This window comes from Pseudorca crassidens, chromosome 18, assembly GCF_039906515.1.
Source record: "Pseudorca crassidens isolate mPseCra1 chromosome 18, mPseCra1.hap1, whole genome shotgun sequence".
NCBI lineage: Eukaryota > Metazoa > Chordata > Mammalia > Artiodactyla > Delphinidae > Pseudorca > Pseudorca crassidens.
In genome coordinates this window covers 74139695-74161212 of record NC_090313.1, presented here as the reverse complement: position 1 = coordinate 74161212, position 21518 = coordinate 74139695, and the positions used below count along the sequence as shown (strand labels likewise).

Sequence of the window (21518 nt, the reverse complement as noted above, 5' to 3'; positions counted from 1 at the left end):
ATTACTATGTCCCTCTGCTAGGGGACTAAACGTGTTGAAGAAATATGAGTGAGATATTCCTATGCTCAAGAAGCTTATCATTTAGTGCAGGGTATAAAAAAATCTACAAATAAGGAATAGAATGTGATAATCAGGAGAACAGAAACACAAGGACAGACTGCAGAGGGATTCATTGTAGCTGGAGGATTGGGAGTGCTCCTTCGAGGACTTGTGTTTGTGCCGGACAGCAAGGAATGAGCAGGTTTTGGACACACGGGGCTTGGGGAGCAGGGCCTTCCTAATGGGGAGAGAGTGGGGGAGATCTGCGGTTTGGGAACAGAGGGCGGTTACATTCATTTGGGGCACGGGGTTTTAGGAAGAGGTAGTAGATAAGATCAGCAAGATTAGAAAGGTGGGCTGGACCCCGATCGTGGACACCTTTGGATTGCTTCATTTGCTTTTCTCCCTCCCTTGAACATTTATAATTAAGTTTTTCAAAGCTCACAAGTATTATTATACTTTCTCAACAGAATCTCACTTTATTTCCTGAGCATTATTAGTATGGGGAATTGGTATCCCCTCCTCAGCTAGGCTGTTTCTACAAAATTACAGGATGTGTTTGAAATGTTGCTGTTTTGCTGAGAGGCTAGGTTGCTTTAGGGCTCTGATTTGCGTTGATCCTGGGGCCGTGACCTTAAGGACTCCTGTGGGCCGGGAAAGGAGGGCAGTGGGAACTGGGGAGAATCATCTCACCTCTAAAGCAGGGGCTGCTGAAATAGAGCCCACGGGTCAGTTTCGGTCACCGCTTGGCTTTGTATGCATCGTGAGCCCAGAATGGCTTTACATTTTTAAATGATTTTTAAAAACCAAGAGAAGAATGTTTCATGACACGTGAAAATTATATACGATTCAAACTCCAGAGTCCGTAAGTAAAGATCTCTTGGAACACGGCCAAGCTCATTTGTTTATGTTTTGTCCACGACTGCTTTAGTGCTACGGCTGCGTGATTTAGTGCTTGCGACAGAGACCATATGGCCGCAGAGACTAAATTTACTATCTGGTCCTTCACCTGGAGGGCTTGTAAAAAACATGAATTGCTGGACCCCACCTCCAGGGTTTTCTTTTTTTAATTGAAGTATAGTTGATTCACAATGTTATATTAGTTTCAGGCGTACAGCATTAGTGATTCAGTATTTTTGCAGCTTATACTCCATTGTTACGTAATTATAAGATAATGGCTACAATTCCCTGTGCTGTACAATATATCCTTGTTGCTTATCTATTTTATATATAGTAGTTTGTGTCTGTTAATCCCATACCCGCAACTTGTCCCTCCGCCCTTCCCTCTCCCACTTTGGTAACCACTACTGAGTTTTCTATATCTGTGAGTCTGTTCTGTTTTGCATATCCATTTATTTGTATTATTTTTAGACTCCACATATAAGTGATTTCATACAGTATTTGTTTGCTTTATTTCACTAAGCATAATATTCTTTAGGTCTGTCCATGTTGCTGCAAATGGTAGTATTTCATTCTTTTGTAAGGCTGAGTAGTATTCCATTGTGTGTGTGTGTGTGTGTGTGTATATATATATATATATATATATATATACCACATCTTCCTTTTCCATTTGTCTGTTGATGGGCACCTGGATTACTTCTATGTTTTGGGTGTTGTAAATAATACCGCTATAAACACAGGGGTGCATGTATCTTTTTGACTTAGTATTTTCATTTTCTTTGGTTATATACCCAGAGTGGAATCACTGGGTCATGTAGTAGTTCTATTTTTAGTTTTTAGGGGAACCTCATACTATTTTCCACAGTGGCTGCACCAACATTCCCACCAACCGTGTACAAGGGTTCTATTTTCTCCATATCCTCTCCAGAATTTATTATTTGTCGATGTTTTGATGATAGCCGTTCTGACAAGTGTGAGGTGATATCTTGTTGTTTGGATCTGCATTTCTCTAATAATTAAGGATGTTGAGAGTCTTTTCATGTGCCTGTTGGCCATCTGTATGTGTTCTTTGGAAAAATGTCTGTTCAGGTCTTCTGTCCATTTTTCTGATTGGGTGTTTTTTTTGTTTTTATATTGAGTTGTATGTGAGGATTGAGAATTTGCATTTCCCATTTGATGCTGCTGCCGCCGGTCCTGGGGCCACCTTTTGAGAACCACCGGTCTGTAGCAGTGCTGCTCAAACTATAGTATGCTTGGAAATCACTTGGGGAGCTTGTTAAAATGTAGGGTCTGATTCATCAGGTCTGGGGTAGAGTCTAAGAGTCTGCATTTCTAACAGGCCCCTGGATGAAGCCACGTATCCAATGTCCAAAACTGAAGCCCTTGGGCAAGTATGACTCGCATGGTCCTTTTTGCCTGGGATGCTGATACAGCCAAAGGAGCCGACTTCTTTTGAGATGGAGAAAAATTTATGTGAGTAGGTTGTGAGCGACTGTTTGGGGAAATAAAATTAATTGGAACTATAGGATGTTAAGCAAAGAAGTATGCTGGGGCTGTTTACAGTTAGTTTTCATTTTATGGGGATATTTAATTGCGTTTGCCACTTATATACATCTCTGAATAGGCAATAATAAAAATATTTTTATTTAACTAAATGTTTCTTTATTGTGATTGAGTTCACTCTCATACCTGTGGCTTACATGAGGTTTTATATTACTTTATGTGAGCCTCCTAATTGAGCCTTGAATGTGTTAATTAAAATTTCACTGGAATTTTATGTTTTGGGCATTAAGGAATATGGCTGAAAGGAATGTCTGCTTCTCAAAAGCCAGGGATGCTTTCAAAGTCCTGGCGCTCTGCTTGGTAGCTGCTTATTGATGGTTATATATCCTGAACAGAATTCAGGATCAGGGGCCAGACTGTTGCTTTGGGATGCATGGGCCAGTGTTGATTTTATAGAAGGTACTGTGGACGAAAAAATTTTGTCCGTGTAATTTTATAATTTTATTTTGATGAAGTACCAAAAAAGTTAATATCCAATGTGTTTGTGAGTGATTTATTCACTTAGAAAAGGAGTCTTCCAAGTATCTACCAGAGTTACAAGAGATCTTTTGGGCTTTGCAAAAAACTGTTTGTGCCTGTTGATGGAAACAAGTTATGAGTGAGCTCTTCTTGTGGACCTGAAGCAGCCTCCTACTTAAAAACATTTTCAAAGTATATTCTTCACATGTAAAGAATCTGGTGCCTCAGCACTAGTATCACCAACACCTCCTGGGTCTTGCCACTGTTAGTTAATTGACAATTTAAATGTTCTATTTAAGGAAAAGATGAGAAGTCAGTTTTTTGTTTCATTTTACTTTTTGTATCTTTCATCAGAGAAAGGAAAATAATAAATAATTGTACGTATGCCACTGTTTTTTCAAGAAAGTACTAGAACCTATTACTTTTTTTTTTTTAAGCAAATGGCATGTATTGGCCACATGGTTAAATTTTTATACAGAATTTAAAGACAACTTTCGAATATTAATTTGTGGAGGGTAATGGGAGATAGGGACAATTTATGATTCTTGGCAACTCGAAATTTCAGTGGGTTGGTTGAGAGTACAGTTAGTTTTAAGTGTACTGTTTATGCCTAGAGGGAAATTTTCTTTAGAAATTCAAACAGAATTTACAGGCCATCTTTTTCTTGTTCAAAGATGACAGATCATTTTCACAGTTAGCATATTTATGCAATCAAAATTATTGAGCATAATGTTAACTAATTTTCTTTAACAAAATAATTGTACTGTTGCCCTGTTGTCCAGGATTTAAGCTTTTTTTCAGAGCTGGAAATTTGTGCCCAACTCGCGGAACAACTGTTTATTTACTGGCTTGTGTGGCTTACGTTTACCTCTAAGCAAGTAATGTGTTACTGCATGGTGGGTAGGAGTGTTTCCAAATGATCCTCAGTTTCCTGAATCATTTGAAATCATCTCTCTATTTTAAGAAGATAAGGCTCAGGTCTAGAGGGAGAAGTTACAGGGAGGCAGTTTTTGGTTCTGTATAGGAAGGCATTTCATAATTCTGTAGGGCTGTTCAAAATAGCATGGGCTTGTCTCGTTAGGTAGTGACATTCCCTACAATTAGAAGTGTTCCTACCTGCCGGAGAATCTGTGGGTGGGATTCCTCTGTTAGGTGAGAAATTAGTCTTATTGGTTCCTAAGGTTTTTTCCTCATCTCAAGATGGCTTATTTCTGTAATCATAAAATTGCTGCTTCCCATGTGTTTAAATGTCAGAGGAGGAGGCTTTATGACTTTGTTGGCAACGTATTTCAGAGCACCATGGTAGACACGTAGCTTTCACTGTGATAATGTCAGCCATCGCTCGTTTCACAGGTGTGGCGGGGAGGACAGGGACCAACTTTTCCTGGGCCTGCGCTTGACTCTGTATTATAACAGATGCCACTGTCCGCTGCCCCAGCTGGAGCTTTCACATCACAAACTCAGTGCAGGTCCCGAGTACAGGTTGGTCGGGGGGTGGATCTCCTCCCCACTACCCCTTTGGGCGACCAACTTGTAAATCTTGGAAGTCACTTAACATCTCTGAGCTTCGTTTTTCTTTCACCTTATAGGTTATATGTATATTTTAAAGGGTATAAAAGAGAACATGTGTAGGTATGTTTTGCTGAAAGCTTGCTTTCAGTTTTAGGGCTTGTTGGATTCGCTGGCAAAATAAGCGCTCATCTCACACAAATAAACAGCTTTAATCAACCCTTTAATGAAAGGTGATTTAACTGAATTTTAATATGCAATCATTAGAAGGAAAGGAGTAAGATTATTAGAGAAACATAACAAGGTATACATCACCGCATTGGGCCCACCCCTACTTCCAAATCCAAACGGCAGCTGGGAAGTCCCGGGTAACAGCTCTCTGGAGCCCCAGTTGGGAAGGGCCCTGGGCCGTGCGTCCACCCCACAGGTGAGATTTCAGAATGGAGTCCTGGGGGCTTCCGTTTATAATTCCAGGCTGCAAACTGATATTATCAGTTTGCACACAACAATGCAGCTCTCGTTCAATTGTAACAATGCTGTTAATTTCACCAGGTGAGTCACAAGATTTTCCAGACCCTGGGGGACTAGCCAGGTCCCCAGGGCTCAAGAAATTCCAAGACCCACTCCCTTTCTTATGGTAAGTGCCGCTTGACTTGCTAGCAGCAATTGTTAGGTGTGCAAGCAGGCCGCGCAGTCCAGGCAGGGTCACAGGTCGGGCAGAGGCCTGCGTCTGCCTCTGAAGCCTGAACAAGACTGCTTTATTAACTTTCCCAACAAGGTAGTAGGATATGTATGTTCAAACTTTTTTTTAAAATGAGGCAAACAACTTGTTTTTCAATCTTGGCTGCATAGGACGGGGCTCTTCTCTCCATTTTATGGGAAGACTGGCCTTCCCCAGGATGGAATATTGACATCCCTTCTCCCATCCACTGAGTATGACCAGGCTTTCACGTTGAGTAGCAGGAATGTTTTTCTGTTGCATATGATTTGGGCATGAGTTTAATGTGCACCTCGGTTATTCCAAATGGGACCTACTCTCCTGCCTGGGGGCCCTGGATTTTAGTATACTTTTGGGTTTTCTCAGCCTCTCTCAGTTTCTAGCCCCACTTCTTACCAATACCTCACTCACCTTGTTATCTTTTAATTACAATATCCCATTCTCTTAATGTTTTAAAATTTTTTAATTGTGGTAAAATACACATAACATAAAATTTACCATCTTGACCATTTTTAAGTGTACTGTTCAGTAGTGTTAAGTACATTCACGTTGTCGTGCAACCAAACTCTAGAACTCTTTTCATCTTGCAAAACCGAAACTCTATCCCCATTAAACAACAGTGCCTCATTTCCCCCTCCCTCCAGCCTCTGGCAACCACCATTCTATTTTCTGTCTCTATGAATGTGACTAATCTACACATCTCATACAAGTGAAATCACACAGTATTTGCCTTTCAACACCTGGCTTATTTAACTTAGTATAATGTACTCAAGGTTCATCCATGTTGCAGACTATGTCAAAATTTCCTTCCTTTTTTCTTCACTCCCAATCACTAAATGCTTTATTTTATGTTTTAACATCTTTATTGGAGTATAATTGCTTTACAATCGTGTGTTAGTTTCTGCTTTATAACAAAGTGAATCAGTTATACATATACCTATGTCCCCATATTTCTTCCCTTTTGCGTCTCCCTCCCTCCCACCCTCCCTATCCCACCCCTCTAGGTGGTCACAGAGCACCGAGCTGATCTCCCTGTGCTATGCGGCTGCTTCCCACTAGCTATCTACTTTACATTTGGTAGTGTATATATGTCCATGCCTTTCTCTACTTTGTCCCAGCTTACCCTTCCCCCTCTACGTATCCTCAAGTCCATTCTCTAGTAGGCCTGCATCTTTATTCCCGTCTTGCCCCTAGATTCTTCATGACCATTTTTTTTTTTAAGATTCCATATATATGTGTTAACATACAGTATTTGATTTTCTCTTTCTGACTTACTTCACTCTGTATGACAGACTCTAGGTCCATCCACCTCACTACAAATAACTCAATTTCGTTTCTTTTTATAGCTGCGTAATATTCCATTGTATATATGTGCCACATCTTCTTTATCCGTTCATCTGTTGATGGACACTTAGGTTGCTTCCATGTCCTGGCTATTGTAAATAGAGCTGCAGTGAACATTTTGGTACATGACTCTTTTTGGATTATGGTTTTCTCAGGGTATATGCCCAGTAGTGGGATTGCTGGATCCTATGGTAGTTCTGTTTTTAGTTTTTTAAGGAACCTCCATACTGCTCTCCATAGTGGCTGTATCAATTTACATTCCCACCAACAGTGCAAGAGGGTTCCCTTTTCTCCACACCCTCTCCAGCATTTATTGTTTTTAGGTTTTTTGATGATGGCCATTCTGACTGGTATGAGATGATATCTCCTTGTAGTTTTGATTTGCGTTTCTCTAATGATTAATGATGTTGAGCATTCTTTCATGTGTTTCTTGGCAATCTGTATATCTTCTTTGGAGAAATGTCTATTTAGGTCTTCTGTGCATTTTTGGATTGGGTTGTTTGTTTTTTTGATATTCAGCTGCATGGGCTGCTTATAAATTTTGGAGATTAATCCTTTGTCCGTTGCTTCATTTGCAAATATTTTCTCCCATTCTGAAGGTTGTCTTTTGGTCTTGTTTATGGTTTCCTTTACTGTGCAAAAGCTTTTAAGTTTCATTAGATCCCATTTGTTTATTTTTGTTTTTATTTCCATTTCTCTAGGAGGTGGGTCAAAAAGGATGTTGCTGTGATTTATGTCATGGAGTGTTCTGCCTATGTTTTCCTCTAAGAGTTTAATAGTGTCTGACCTTACATTTAGATCTTTAATCCATTTTGAGTTTATTTTTGTGTATGGTGTTAGGGAGTGTTCCAATTTCATTTTTTTACATGTAGCTGTCCAGTTTTCCCAGCACCACTTATTGAAGAGGCTGTCTTTTCTCCACTGTATATTCTTTCCTCCTTTATCAAAGATAAGGTGACCATATATGCATGGGTTTATCTCTGTGCTTTCTATCCTGTTCTATTGATCTGTATTTCTGTTTTTGTGCCAGTACCATACTGTCTTGATTACTGTAGCTTTGTAGTACAGTCTGAAGTCAGGGAGCCTGATTCCTCCAGCTCCTTTTTTCTTTCTCAAGATTGCTTTGGCTGTTCGGGGTCTTTTGTGTTTCCATACAAATTGTGAAATTTTTTGTTCTAGTTCTGTGAAAAATGCCAGTGGTAGTTTGATAGGGATTGCATTGAATCTGTAGATTGCTTTGGGTAGTAGAGTCATTTTCACAATGTTGATTCTTCCAATCCAAGAACATGGTATATCTCTCCATCTGTTTGTATTATCTTTAATTTCTTTCATCAGTGTCTTATAGTTTTCTGCATACAGGTCTTTTATCTCTGTACGTAGTTTTATTCCTAGGTATTTTATTCTTTTTGTTGCAGTGGTAAATGGGAGTGTTTCCTAATTTCTCTTTCAGATTTTTCATTATTAGTGTATAGGAATGCCAGAAATTTCTGTGCATTAATTTTGTATCCTGCAACTTTACCAAATTCATGGATTAGCTCTAGTAGTTTTCTGGTAGCATCTTTAGGATTCTCTATGTATAGTACCATGTCATCTGCAAACAGTGACAGCTTTACTTCTTCTTTTCCAATTTGGATTACTTTTATTTCCTTTTCTTCTCTGATTGCTGTGGCTAAAACTTCCAAAACTATGTTGGATAATAGTGGTGAGAGTGGACATCTTTGTCTTATTCCTGATCTTAGTGGAAATGGTTTCAGTTTTTCACCATTGAGGATGATGTTGGCTGTGGGTTTGTCATGTATGGCCTTTATTATGTTGAGGTAAGTTCCCTTTATGCCAGTTTCTGCGGGTTTTTATCATAAATGGGTGTTGAATTTTGTCAAAAGCTTTCTCTGCATCTATTGAGATGATCATATGGTTTTTCTCCATCAATTTGTTAATATGGTGTATCACATTGATTGATTTGCGTATACTGAAGAATCCTTGCATCCCTGGGATAAACCCCACTTGATTGTGGTGTATGATCCTTTTAATGTGCTGTTGGATTCTGTTTGCTAGTATTTTGTTGAGAATTTTCTGCATCTATGTTCATCAGTGATATTGGCCTATAGTTTTCTTTCTTTGTGACATCTTTGTCTGGTTTTGGTATCAGGGTGATGGTAGCCTCATAGAATGAGTTTGGATGTGTTCCTCCCTCTGCTATATTTTGGAAGAGTTTGAGAAGGTTGGGTGTTAGCTCTTCTCTAAATGTTTGATAGAATTCACCTGTGAAGCCATCTGGTGCTGGACTTTTGTTTGTTGGAAGATTTTTAATCACAGTTTCAATTTTATTACTTGTGATTGGTCTGTTTATATTTTCTATTTCTTCCTGGTTCTGTCTCGGAACATTGTGCATTTCTAAGAATTTGTCCATTTCTTCCAGGTTGTCCATTTTATTGGGATGTAGTTGCTTGTAGTAATCTCTCATGATCCTTTATATTTCTGCAGTGTCAGTTGTTTCTTCTTTTTCATTTCTAATTCTATTGATTTGAGTCTTCTCCCTTTTTTCCTTCTTGAGTCTGGCTAATGGTTTATCAATTTTGTTTATCTTCTCAAAGAACTGCTTTTAGTTTTATTGATCTTTGCTATCATTTCCTTCATTTCTTTTTCATTTATTTCTGATCTGATCTTTATGATTTCTTTCCTTCTGCTAACTTTGAGGGTTTTTTTGTTCTTCTTTCTCTAATTGCTTTAGGTATACGGTTAGGTTGTTTATTTGAGGTGTTTCTTAAGGTAGGTTTGTATTGCTAAAAACTTCCCTCTTAGAACTGCTTTTGCTGCATCCCATAGATTTTGGGTCGTCTTGTTTTCATTGTCATTTGTTTCTAGGTAGTTTTTGATTTCTTCTTTGATTTCTTCAGTGATCTCTTGGTTATTAAGTAGTGTATTGTTTAGCCTCTATGTGTTTGTATTTGTTACAGATTTGTTCCTGTGATTGATATCTAGTCTCATAGCATTGTGGTCCGAAAAGATACTTAATATGATTTCAATTTTCTTAAATTTACCAAGGCTTGATTTGTGACCCAAGATATGATCTATCCTGGAGAATTTTCTATGAGCACTTGAGAAGAAAGTGTATTCTGTTGTTTTTGGATGGAATGTACTATAAATATCAGTTAAATATCAATTAAGAGTGCTCGCACACAGGCTCCTTGGTGGCGGCAGCAGTAGCCTTAGCATCTCATGCCCGTCTCTCGGCTCCGGGCTGATAGCCACAGCTCGTGCCCGTCTCTGGAGCTCTTTTAAGCAGCACTCTTAATCCCCTTCTCCTTGCGGACCCAGAAACAGAGGCCTCTTGCCTCTTTGGCAGCTCCAGACATTTTCCCGGACTCCCTCCTGGCTAGCCGTGGCGCACTAGCCCCCTTCAGGCTGTGTTCACGCTGCCAACCCCCGTCCTCTCCCTGCGATCCGACCGAAACCCGAGCCTCAGCTCCCAGCCCCGCCCGCCCCGGTGGGGGAGCAGACAAGCCTCTCGGGCTGGTGAGTGCTGGTCAGCACGATCCTCTGTGCGGGAATCTCCCCGCTTTGCCCCCCGCACCCCTGTGGCTGCGCTTTCCTCCGCGGCTCCGAAGCTTCCCCCCTCCGCCACCCGCAGTCTCCTCCCGTGAAGGAGCTCCTAGTGTGTGGAAACCTTGCCTCCTTCACAGCTCTCTCCCACTGGTGCAGGTCCCGTCCCTGTTCTTTTGTCTCTGTTTATTCTTTTTTCTTTTGCCCTACCCAGGTACGTGGGGGGTTTCTTGCCTTTTGGGAGGTCTGAGGTCTTCTGCCAGTGTCCAGTAGGTGTTCTGTAGGAGTTGTTCCACATGTAGATGTATTTCTGATGTATTTGTGGGGAGGAGGGTGATCTCCACGTCTTACTCTTCAGTCATCTTGAAGCTCCTCTTTCCTTCCTTTTTGAGACTGAATGATATTCCATTGTATGTATACATGTTTTTTTAATCTGTTCATCCATTGATGGACGCTTGGATTGCTTCCACCTTTTGACTATTGTGAATAATGCTGTAGTAAACATGGGTGTGCAAATATCTCTTTGAGACCCTGCTTTCAATTCTTTTAGACACATACCCAGAAGTGGAATTGCTGTGTCATATGTTAACTCTATTTTTAATTTCTTGAGGAACTGCTACACTCTTTTCCATAGCAGGTGTTCCATTTTACTTTCCCATCAGCAGTGCACAAGGGTTCCAATTTCTCCACATCCTTGTCAACAGTTGTTTTCTGTTTTGACAGTAGCCATCCTGATGAGTGTGAGATGATATCTCATGGGTTTGATTTTCATTTCCCTAATGACTAGTGATGTTGAGCATCTTTTTGTATGCTTGTTGGCCATTTGTTTATCTTCTTTGGAGAAATGTCTATTCAAATCCTTTGCCCATTTTTTTTTTTTTTTTTTTTTTTTTTTGCGGTACGTGGGCCTCTCACCGTTGTAGCCTCTCCCGTTGTGGAGCGCAGGCTCAGCGGCCATGGCTTATGGGCCCAGCCGCTCTGCGGCATGTGGGATCTTCCCGGACTGGGGCACGAACCTGTGTCCCCTGCATCGGGAGGCAGACTCTCAACCACTGCGCCACCAGGGAAGCCCATTTGCCCATTTTTTAATTGGATTATTTGTTTTTTTGTTGTTGAATTATAAGAATTCTTTAGATATTCTGGATATCAACCCCTTATCAGCTATATGATTTGCAAATATTTTCTCCCATTCTGAAGGTTACCTTTTCACTTCATTGGTTGTGTTCTTTGGTGCACAGAAGTTTTAAATTTTAATGTAGTACAAATTATCTACCCTGTTGCCTTGCTTTTGGTGTCATATTCAAGAAATTCTTGCTAAGATCAATATCATGAAGCTATCTCCCATGTTGTGTTCTGTTTTATAGTTTTAGGTCTTAGGTTTATTTATTTGATCTATTTCAAATCAATTTTTGTATATGGTTTAAGGTAAGGGTCCAACTTCATTATTTAGCCTGTGGATATCCAGTTTTCCCAGCACCATTTGTTGAAGAGATGGCCTTTCCCTCATCGAGTGTTCTTGTACTCTTGTCAGAAGTCATTTGACCATATATGCAAGGGTTTATTTCTGGACTCTACATTCTGTGACAGTGATCCATATGGTCTTTATGCCAGTAACACACTGTTTTGATTACTATACCTTGTAATAAGTGTTGAAATTGGGAAGCGTGAGACCTCCAACTTTGTTCTTCATTTTGAAGATCATTTTGGCTATTGTCATCTTTGGGATTCATCTTTGGGATTCCATATGAATTTTAGGATGGAGTTTTCTATTTTCTGCAAAAAATGTCCCTGGGATTTTGATAGGGATTGAGATTGCTTCCAGTCGTATTGGCATCTTAACAGTATTGTCTTCCAGTCCATGAACATGGGATGTGTTTCCATTCATTTGTGTCTTCTTTAATTTTGTTCAGCATCATTTTGCAGTTTTTTATGAACAAGTCTTTTGCCTCCTTGGTCAAGTTAATATTTAAGTATTTTATTTTTTGATGCGATTGTAAATGGAATTGTTTTCTTAACTTCCTTTTCTGATTTTCTTTTCTTTTCTGACATTGTTAATGTGCAGAAATGCAACTGGTTTTTGTGTGACTTTGAATTCTGCACCTTTGCTGAACTTGTTCATTCTAACAGGTCTTTTTTGTTTGTCTGTTTGCTTGTTTTGTGTGTGGAATCTTTGGGGTTTTCTACATATAAGAGCGTGTTGTCTGAAAACAGAGATAATTTTACTTTTTCCTTTCTGATTTGGAAGCTTTGTTTCTCTCCCTTGCCTAATCGTTCCATCTAGGACTTCCAGTACTATGTTGAATAGAATTGGTGAAAACAGGCATCCTTAAATTATCCTTAATTTTGAAGGAAAGCTTTCATTCTTTCACCGCTGAGTGTGATGTTCGCTGTGGGCTTTTCATATATGGCCTTTATTATGTTAAGGTAGTTTCCTTCCATTCCTAGTCTGTTGAGTACATTCTCTTAATTAAAAAAAAATTAAAGCCAGGCACCATGATTAGGAAACCAAGATGAAGGATCTGACCTGGAGATAATATCGACAAACAAATGATAACAGTTGATAGAGCCTCTGCTACTGGCTAGGGTGGAGTGGTGTTTATTGAAGGGCAGGGCGTAGTGATGGAGTGTGTATGTGCAGCACAAGCAGGTAATGCAACTTTTATGTGGGTATGCACCAGTGGTAGATGCTAGGATGGAATTCGAAAAAGAATTCCATGAAGTACTTCTTATTCCCTGTCACTGTTACACTTGTTTTTCCTTTTGTAGAAAACAAAATTTCTGTATTTATTTTTAGTTATAGACGTGAAACATATTTGCTTTAGTATCTGAAGCAATTCTGTACAAAGATCATATATGGGCAAAGTTACTGATCTAATGTTCTTTCTGAACCAACACAACCTTCCTGAGATAATCACTGTTAATAGCCTGGTGTATAGCCTCCCAAATCTTTCTCCTTGCTCCAACAAATGTGTCAGCTTATTTATAAATATAGTGATATTTTGTCTTTATCCAAACAGAATATTTTTACACATTATTATGCAGTTTGTTCTTTTAATTTAACAGCAGTTCGTGTATATCCCTGCAAATTGCTAGATACAGATCTAATCCGATCTCTTTTTAAAAATTTTCTTTTTAAATAAATATATAGGTATGAGATCATATACACATTGGGTGTTCTTTGGGATTTTTTCTCTTTCTGTTTTCACTTACTTTTCCTCTGTCACCCTAAATAACCCACGTGAATTACCCTGTGTGTATCCTCCTGTGCTTTCCTCTTTGCCCAGATAACCATATATGAACATATAAACATACGAATATATAAGGATTTGGGGGTAATTGTTTGCTTTATTAACTGGTGTCATATTAAACACACTTTTCTGTGTTAATTTTCCCGTTCAGCAACGCCTCATAGAAGTACCTCCGACTCCATTAGTATAGTTCCCATTCATTCAGTTTATGGCTGTAGTCCATGGTATGGGTATGGACTCATCTTTATTTATTCAACTGTTACCCTATTAATAAACATTCATTTTGTTTCCTTTTTTGCCGTTAGGAATAGCAGTGCAGTAAACGTATTTGTACATCTCTTCTTTTGCACTTTTTTTTTTTTTAAGAAAATGTTATAGTAGTTGAAATCTCATCAGTGTATTTTTAGCAATAGACATTGCTGGATTGCTTCCAAAATTTCTGTAACAATTACACTGCCACCAGCAATTTATGAATGTCTTTTTTTGACATTTCTGTTAGCAATAGGTGTTAATCATCTTTATAACTTTTGCTAGTCTGAATGGAAAGAGTGCATTTGAGTCGTTTTTCCTATGTTTGGTCTTTTGGAGCATGGCTTTTCTGCAAATTTCCTATTCATATGTTTTGGCACATATTTCTATTGAATTATTTTTCTTTTTTGTATCTGTTTCTAAGAGGGCTTTCTACATGTTATTGATATTAGCACTTTATTTTAAACATTTTATCGCAAATATATTTTCCAAATCTATTGTTTTTATGTACACCTTGCTTATGATACCTTTTGCTCTATAAAAGTTTTAGAAGTTCATATAGCAAAATACATCTTTTATATTTCTTTGTTTTCAGAGGGAGATAAGGTGTCCACGCGTCTTTAGGTTGCACACATAGTCCCCTAGATTTTCTCTGAAGAGTTTCTGAGTTTATTGTTGGCATCTAGCCTTTACTTTATCTGTAATTTATTTTTACATGTGGTGTAAGAAAATTATTTTGTTCCAAATAGACAGCTGACATTGCCAGCACTGTTTTTAAACTCAAAAAAATATTGAAGGGAGAGTTGAGACTTCCCTCATCAGAGAAGAAAACATACCATAACGGCTACTAGAGTGAGACAGAATGGAGACTCCAGAAATATCCAGGTGCAAGTAAAATTTTAATATACGACAAAGTGACATTTAAGGTTCATTGGTAGAGAGCAGTCTATTTGTTTTACCCATTTCCTTAAAATTTCAGGGGAAGAAAGAACTTTCAGAGCACATGCATTTTTGCTAACAATGTGGAAGAATTTTTGTGCCACTTGCCAGTAAGTTCTGCAGAAAAATGTGTAATCTTGACTCAAATTCCCAGTGGCTTGTCTTCAGTGTAGTTCCGTGAATGTGACAGTGAAAGCTCGTTTCCTGGCTTCACTGTGTGTGCTGACACGTCTGAGTTAAGATCCCAGTGAGTCATTTCTTTTCTTTTTTTTTTTTTTTTGCTACGTTGGGTCTTCATTGCTGCGTGCGGGCTTTCTCTAGTTATGGTGAGCGGGGGCCACTCTTTGTTGCGGTGCGCGGGCTTCTCATTGTGGTGGCTTCTCTTGTTGCGGAGCACGGGCTCTAGGCACACGGGCTTCAGTAGTTGCAGCACACGGGCTCAGTAGCTGCAGCGCATGGGCTTAGTTGCTCCATGCCATGTGAAATCTTCCCAGACCAGGGATCAAGTGTTGTCCCCTGCATTGGCAGGCGGATTCTTAACCACTGCGCTTCTTAATTTCAAAGCATTGCAGATGATACAGACTGCCCAAGCTTTCTGTCCTGAAAGCCAAAATCACGTTGCTGCCTTCCGTTAGTTTCTCTCCCGTTATCCCGTGCACCCGAAGCCTTTGGCAGCGTGTTCTAAATGAACGTACCTGGACTGGATCAGGAGGGGGAGGTGCTCACGCGTGCATTGATGTTCTCACTGTGGCCACCCTGGCAGGTGGCCAGTGCCGAGAGATTCTGGGTGGGGAGGTATCGGGCTGGGCATCTCCTTGAAGACAGCAGATCTCGTTTGAGTAGGGCCAGGAAGCACAGGTATGATTTTGAGCAGGTAGATATTTGGGGCCTGGGTTGGGGAGCGGCCTTCCAGGACCTCGAGCCACGGACGCAGACGTGTATGCGTGATGGTTTGGAGGAGCGGATGTGTGAGGAGAGGGAGGGAGTGGTCAGGTTTAGGCAGGAGTGAGCCGAGTAGGGTCCTAGCACGAGGGACCCACACAGGGGGCTGAGTTGTCTCTGGAAGTGTCCCTCGACGGTGGTGGAGTATATCCAGAAGTCTCTTCGTAGCCCTGACTTCATTTCTCATGTGCCCTGTTGACTGTCCCTAAAACAGCTCCCATTTCCTGAGCATCGCCAGGTACCCGAATTCATTAGGCACTTTCTATACAAAAGGGCTCTAAAGTCAGTTGATAGGTCCTGGTTTTGCAGGTAAGAAAGCTGAGGTTTGAGAGGCTGACTTTCCCTGTGTAATGGTTTCTGTGCAGCCGTGCGATTCTGACTCTGGTCTGCTTGGGTCCAAAGACTGTGCCCCCCATGCCCCCCCACACCGTCTCCTACCCCCATGTTACGTCCACGTGCCCGCCTCCTGCCGGGCATTGAACAGTTTTTGTGACGTTTCCCACAGTGTAGCTCCCATTATGGAGACTGCATCCCATGAATAATTAAATTGCCTTTAAAAATAACATACGAATACGAACGAAAGGCAGACTTCTAAGCATCTAGAGAAGGCTTTTGTGTAGCATGGCATTTAGAGAAAGGCTTCATCTTGTTCGCATTACCCCACACCAGCCAGAGCCAGCCAGATCGGAGTGTGGTGGCCCACTTAGGCTGTCTTTAATTGCTCACTATAAATAGCCTAATGATGCTGCCATAAAAGGACTCTGATATGACTGAGGGGCTCAGTGTGACCCACATATATGATGGTTTTCTAGGTGTCCGTGTCCGGGAACACTGATGCTCCTGTACGAGATGGTTTTCACTGCTGAAACGTGGGCTTAATTTCCAAGCCAGTCATTTCTTACCTCCCTCCCTCCAGATGCCATTGTCCCCATCATTCCTGTGTGCCTGCATCTGTGGTCAGGTTGTAGTTGGCACTCTGTCACTCTCTCATCCCAACCACATTTCCACCACTCACTTGGCCTGACACGGACAGACAAGTGCCTACTGCAGCCCAGTCCGATGCCTTAAGAGGACCCGCACAGGCATGGGTGGCATGCTCCCTTGCTGCCTGGGGAAGCCATGGGAGCCTGGACGCCTTGCTGTGCTCTGGGCATTGATGAGTTTTCTTGATTCCAGAACCAGACCATCTCTGCCACAGTCCTCACCAGCCTTTGCCACCTCCACTCCCAGCCCCCCTTGGGGTTCTCTCTCTCCCCAGGTTGGATGTCTTCCATGTCAGTGCAGTGTGGCTGCAGCACCAGTGGTCCTCTGGTTTTCTTTCTGCCCCACCCCTGCGTCAAGGCTGGGCTCCCACCTTTGTGTGGAGCATTCCAACAAGACCTGGCGTCTCCCCACCAAGACCTGTAGTTTAACTACCAAAGTCTCCCTTTTCAAAGACAGTGGACTCCAGTAGAACTGGAGATTTGAAAGGTCAGGAGGATGGCACCGAAAGGAGAGGGACTGGTGGGTAGCAAACATATAGAATAAAGACCCAGAGTCTAGGGGATTGTGTATGGCTAGAAAAAGAAGAAAACCAACACCAACAAACCAGACACCATAACCTAGAATATTAAAGGGAGAGCGAGGCAGTGGGTGACGGAGTGTGGGCGGCAGTCATGGGGAGACTGGTTAGAGCTGGTGGGGACAGAGGGGAAGTGACCTTCTCTGCTCACCACCCCAGAGAAGATGCAGGTAACTTTTAAGACCTGGACTCTGCAACTACCTTTCCACATGTGCTAAAAACTGTACCACATCACACAAAGAACTCTGGATTCAGAGACACCGAGTTGTCTAGACCGAAAATCAACTCAGTACTTTGGTTTACAGGTGGCGGTAACTTGAGGGTAGTATCTGGTATCCTGTCCCTTCATAGAGAGGCCGTCTTTTCCTTGTAATAATAAAAATCAGTAACAGTCATGGTATTTGGAATTCATTGAATATATTTATTTTTGGGGGGCTGCCTTGGGTCTTTGTTGCTGCGCACGGGCTTTCTCTAGTTGCGGCGAGCGGGGGCTACTCTTCATTGTGGTGCACGGGCTTCTCATTGCGGTGGCTTCTCTTGTAGAGCACAGGCTCTAGGTGCGCGGGCTTCAGTAGTTGCAGCACTTGGGCCCTAGAGCACACAGGCTCAGTAGTTATGGCTCATGGGCCTAGAGCACAGGCTTAGTAGTTGCAGCACACGGGCTCAGTGTTTGTGGCACACTGGCTTAGCTGCTCTGCAGCACGTGGGGTCTTCCCAGACCAGGGATCAAACTCGTGTCCCCTACATTGGCAGGCGGATTCTTAACCGTTGAGCCACCGGGGAAGTCCCTGCATTCATTAAATATTTATGTCTCTTTTGCACTGTGGTTTTTCCTCTCTAGAGTTCATCAAAACTCAGTAATGCAGAGGATATTTTCCTTATACTTTACACTTTCCTTATACCTTATACTTTCCTTCAGATAACTTTCCAAGGCCACAGAGGTGAGTTTAGAACGTACAGTCTCTCTTGGGACCAAGTATTCTCTCTCAGGAGCGTAGCTGGGCATGAGGTCTACAGTCTGATGTCAGGCACTGATTATGAATGCCATGGAGTTCAGGAACGTCGTGTTCTGTATTTTGTGATATGCGTGTGGGAGAAGGTGTGAGACTGAGCCCTGATGTCAGCCTTTAACCAATTATTAGCCTCGGCATCTTGGAAAAACATGCCTCTGGGACGTGTTCCCTGAGCACAGCACACTTCGTGAAACCAACAGGTGCTAGGACTGCTGTGTTAGAAGTGTCAGTTTTGGTTATACTCAAACAGTAATGAAGTAAGAAAAATTTCAAAGTGCTTATTAGGTATCTGCATTTAACTTGTTCTTGTGCTTAATTATCCCAGTAGTGCAGCATCCTCAGTTTCCAGCTTGCCTGTGAACTCAGGCGTCCTTCCTGGGTAGTGGGTTTGTCAGAGGCACCAGAAGAACATTTCCCCGGTGGTCTGTACTTGGCCTGCGTCGCCTGTTTTCCCGCAGGCTTCTGCTTGCTTGATCTGACCTTGAGGAAGGTGAAATGAATGTTACATATACAGCAGCACTTCATGTTATTGGAGACCATTTGCCGCCCAATTTCAGCTAACTGGGATATGATGAGGAAACAGCCAAAGGGACGTCGGAGTAGCCCAAGTAGCTGTCGGCAAATTTGCTGTTAAAGTGGAGAGTCTATTATTCTTAGTCTGTTTACTATGGTTTAAAAATATCTCTGAAAGAACCGTCTGATTGCTCAGCCTGCACACTGTTAGAAGTAGCGGATTAAAAGGTGTGGGGACTCTGGAGGCAGCCACACTGACAAGAGTGAGAAGTAGAAAAAGGAGCAGGCTATCACAGGAACTTCCAAAACCGGGTCAGCAGGACCCGTTTAATGTGACGGAGGAGTGCTCATCACGTAGTAAACGCGAAACGAGTCTTGTGGAATAAATAAATGTACAACGGTGGAGGTTGTATTGTTGAACCTTGTCAAAAAGGTTAAATTAATTTTAGTGGCTTACGTTTCAGAAGGATAAGGACATACATTTTTCACTTTGAAACTATTTCTATGTTTAAGATGTAATTTAAAAATTAAAAAAATTTTTTTTGTTTAAAAAGACAAGCTGGACTTCTGTCTCTGGGAAGATGTTGTAGGCATACTTTCCCCTGTTCTTCTCAAACGCAACTACAAACTTTGTACTTTATACATAAAACAAACATGAAGTGGGTCTCAAAGGTGGAGAGAAGGAGGCAGGCCAGCTAGGGACCTTGAGGAATGACTCTGTGGTGAGTTTTCTGGGCTTTCTTCTTGCCTAATCTATCCTGGACTTGGAGCAGAAGAAGCCAGCAACCCAGAACAGTCATGGGCAGAGATTAAAAGCTCTCCCTCACCCCCCGCGATGCCTGGTTTCTCTCACCAAAGGGCCACGGAAGAAGCAGGTTCGCAAGACAGAAAACTTTTAGACAGTAACCACTCTGCTCTAGTCAAGCACCATTAAAAGGTTGTGGTCCCATTCCCACCCATGCCAGCAAAGACTTGGTGGGGAATCTAGACTTTCCCTTGTGAGCCAGTAATGAGGTGCCCTGACATCCCTGCCAGGGTGGTGGCTCTGGGTAAGGAGCCTGGGATTCTGCCCCAACTTGGTAGTAACAAGACCCCCTCCCCCTCCCCAGTGTGGTGGTGTCAGAGGAGGTCTAGTGGGGTGTCATGACTTTTCCCACCCTTAATGGTAATAAGGCCACACACCCTTCCATGGTTCATTGGGGGCCATGTGGGGAACCTGGACTTCCAGCTCCACCGGTCAATAATGAGGCAGTGTCCCTACCCTCATCCTTTTCTGCCAGAGCAATGCCAGAAGGTTTAAATAAGAGGTTCTCATATCATAATACCCGAAATGTCCAGATTTCAATAAAAAAGCTTTTGTCATACCAAGAACCAAGAAGATCTCAAATCAAAAGGAAAAAGACAACAGATGCCACACTGAGATGACACAGATGTTAGAATTATCTGACAAACATTTTAAAGCAGCCATCGTCAAATATGCTTCAACAACACATGGAGGTTGTTAATGTCATTAGGGAAATGCAAACCCAAACCACAGTGAGATACCACTTCACACCCACCAGGATGGCTATAATCAAAAAGACAGACAATAAGAACCGTTGGCGAGGATGTGGAGAAACTGCAACCCTCATACATGGTGGTAGGGATGTAAAATGGTGCAGCCAGTTTGGAAAGCAGTCTGGCAGTCCCTCAGAAAGTTAAATACAATGTTACCACGTGACCAGTAATTCTGCTAGAGGTATATACCCAAGAGAATTGAAAACATATGTCCACAAAAAAGTCTGTACATGGATGTTCACAGCAGCATTATTCATAATAACTAAAAAGTGGAAGCAGTATGAATGGATAAACAAAATGTCCTATGTCCATTTAATGGAATATTATTAAGCCGTGAAAAAGAATGAAGTAGTGATTCATGCTACAACATGGATAAACTTTGAAAACATTATGTTAAGTGAAAGAAACCAGTCGCAGAAAGCCACATATTGTTTGATTCCATTTATGTGAAATGTACAGATTAGACTACTCTACAGAGACAGAAAGTGGATTAATGGTTTCTGGAGATTAGGGAGAAAGGAGCATGGGGAGTGATTGCTAAGGGGCACGGTGTTTCATTTTGGAGTGATACAAAGTTCTGGAATTATTTAGTGGTGATGAATTTTATGGTATGTGAATTACATCTCAATAAGCACAGTGTTTCAAAGAGCAATTACAAACGCACTTAAAATGAATGAAAGAAATAGGAAGTCTCAACAAAGACATAGGAGATATAAAAAAGAACAAAATGGAGATTTTTAGAACTGAAACATGTAACTGAAATAAAAAAACAGTGGATGGACTCAACAGTAGAGTGGATGCGCTCAACAGAAGAATGAAAAATCAGGGAAATGGAAGACGGAATGATAGAAATTATCCAATCTGAACAACAGAGAGAAAAGAGATTAAAAAAAATTAGCAGAACCTCAGGGACCTGTGGAACATTAACAAAAGATCTAACAATTGTGTCATCAGAGTCCTGGAAAGAAAGGAAAAAAAAAGAGAGGGTAGGCTGAAAAAGTACTTAAAGAAGTAATGGCTGAAAACTTCCTAAATTTGTCAGACATAAACCTACAAATCTAAGAAGCCTAAGGAATGCTGCATAGAATAAGGCAAATAAATCCACACCGAATATATCCTAGTCAAACTTTTGAAAATCAGACAGAAAATCTTGAAAGTAACATTAGAGAAATGACATCTTATCTATAGAGGAAAAGCAGTTAGAATGACGTTGAATTTCTCATCAGAAACTATGGAAGTGAAATCTGGACATTCTGTTTAATTCCACTGTAATTACTTTCACTGACTCTCCTCTCCCACAGTTCTGTTAAAACTTAAAAGTTCAAATTATAAAACCTCCAATTATAAAAGTATTCATTGTTGATAAATTGGGAAATACAAATTAACATAGAGAAAATGCAAATGTCCCATAATCCCACCAC

The 21518-nt window shown here is 41.2% G+C and overlaps 1 protein-coding gene across 8 annotated transcripts in view; it reads left to right on the top strand.

Moving 5' to 3' along the window:
• MTUS2 (microtubule associated scaffold protein 2) overlaps positions 1–21518 on the top strand; it is a 494370-nt gene that overhangs the window by 96468 nt on the left and 376384 nt on the right. For 2 of the 8 annotated variants that reach the window (XM_067713576.1, XM_067713573.1), the window contains one exon: positions 2279–2412. The exons of the other annotated variants lie outside the window; for them this stretch is intronic. The gene's annotated coding sequence lies outside the window, so the exon portion shown is untranslated. The remainder of the gene's footprint in view (positions 1–2278; positions 2413–21518) is intronic. 8 annotated transcript variants of the gene reach the window in all.